The sequence below is a fragment of the Monodon monoceros genome, unplaced genomic scaffold (genome assembly GCF_005190385.1).
Source record: "Monodon monoceros isolate NGI ecotype Baffin Bay Population unplaced genomic scaffold, NGI_Narwhal_1 Super_Scaffold_13, whole genome shotgun sequence".
Taxonomy (NCBI): domain Eukaryota; kingdom Metazoa; phylum Chordata; class Mammalia; order Artiodactyla; family Monodontidae; genus Monodon; species Monodon monoceros.
In genome coordinates this window covers 64,291,949-64,293,994 of record NW_021703769.1, presented here as the reverse complement: position 1 = coordinate 64,293,994, position 2,046 = coordinate 64,291,949, and positions in this window count along the sequence as shown.

Below are 2,046 nucleotides of genomic sequence, written 5' to 3'. Positions count from 1 at the left end.
GGCCGGGCAGCCTGGGTTTCAGTCTAGCTTTTATCCGTTACCAGCTCTGGGACACTGAGCGAGTTTATTATCCCGTCGTGCCTCAGAGACAGTAGAATTCTCTAAAGATTCCATGTGCACGTCTCCCTCATGTCCAAGCTTCTTCTATAGTTAGGGTGAGGCTATTGAATTCCACTTTTGGATAATGTACTGCAGGTGGAAGTGACACAAGTCGCTTCTGGTCTAGGTCATTTAAGAGCTGCTATGAGTTCTCTATAATCTTCTCCTGACTCAATTGTCCTGGTAGCTGTGCGGGGAGATAGTAGCATCAAAATATGGCAGAGATCCTATCAGCCTAGTTCTGATAGACCCCTTTCTGCATTACATGTTTCAGATATCACATTCTCTCATACCTTCTGAGGGGCTTGCTGGGACATCTGGACCTCCCAAACCCACTGTGGGACAGGCTCTATATCCAGCTCACAGCCCCAGGGGTCTCTGTTTCTCTTCTCCCAGGACCCTCTTCTTTTCAGAGTACCTGGGCCCTGGAGGGATGTGGACGACAGAATGGTGCCCATGGGTGGGTAGAGAAGAATGACTGAAAAAAGTCATGACTCCATCAAAAAGCTGGATCTTACAGTCTGAAAATATACCTGCTCTTCTGAGCAAATGCCCCTGCCCTGCTCACTCCTCCCCTCTCTCTCTCCTTTTGTAGACAGACTGGCTCTTTTGGTGGACTGAAGTTTTAATTAAGGGTAGCTAAAATTAAACAGCAAAGTTAATCAGCCCTTTCATTGCTCTCTTCTACCTTTCTGTTATCACATCCTGCCTTTTCTCAGTCTTCTTTCTCAATATTGATTATAGGATTCTCTTCCTCTTTATTAAAGTATTGTTGTTCTCCAAGGACTCATGCACACCCAACAGTTTATCTCATTCCATTTATTCCCTCTCTCTCTCTCTCTCTCAATAATTTCCTAACCACATTAAAATCTTTACTTCCCCCAGAGTTCAAACTTAAATATCCAGCTGATTACTAAATATACACTAACCTCAGTATTTCACAGACAGCATAGATAAATTATCATGACCACAACTGAATTCTGTGTTCCTGCCTCCAAACTTATTCCTCTCAGTCTTACAACCACCTCTCCCAGTTTACTTAGTCAAACACCTAGACATCATACTTCTGTGTCTCCTTGCCCTTAACCCTATCTGCCTTACTTAGTCACTAAGTTACCAGGTTCCAAGAAGAAGGAATTCTTCTTCTAAGCATTTCTCAAATTCTCCTTTAATACATTTACCACTCGGTTACCAAGGTAATCATTTAGAGATAAATTGTTGACTGAGTTCATTACTGTCCAGATAAAGTCCAAACTTTTTATCATGTGATATAACGACCACCTCTTCTGACATTGCACAACTTGAACCTGATATTGAGATAATATTGAATGCAAGTGAGGTGACTATCCTTTTTCAGGGTAAGTTCCTCCTTCTATCTACAGATAATGGTAGCACTAAGACCTGGAAGACCTGTCTCGGCCCGTAGAGATGGCAGACTGCTTTTCCCTGTGGATTGTCACTCTCCTTGCTAGCCCTGACTTGTAAAGATTGGTTAGTGCCAGTAGGTTCATGCTCCAACCAGGAAGGGAGAAGCAGAGTTCACATTGGCTTGATGTACGTCCTGTCCTCTCACTTCCTTTAGCCCTTTCCTCCACCTGATTTCCCTCTTACTCTCAGTCTCTTTTAATGATTCCTCCTCATTTCCTTTACTCGCACTCACTCCATACAGGATCTCATCCAGTATTGTAGCTTGAACCCCAGCTGCCTTGCCGATGACCATACATGTGTCTCCAGCCTGGATCTCTCTCCTGCGCCCTAATCAGCTTGACCTCTCTCCTCAGATGTCTAACAGGCCTGTCAAACATGCTTTGTCCAGAGCTGAGCACCTGATCTTCTCCCCCTCAGTGAAGCATCCCACTCCGCCTGCCCCCTTGGCCATCTCAGTGAATGTAACCGCTTACGCAGCTCTTTTTGAGTCACAGGGTCAGAAAAACAAAACCCTTTCCA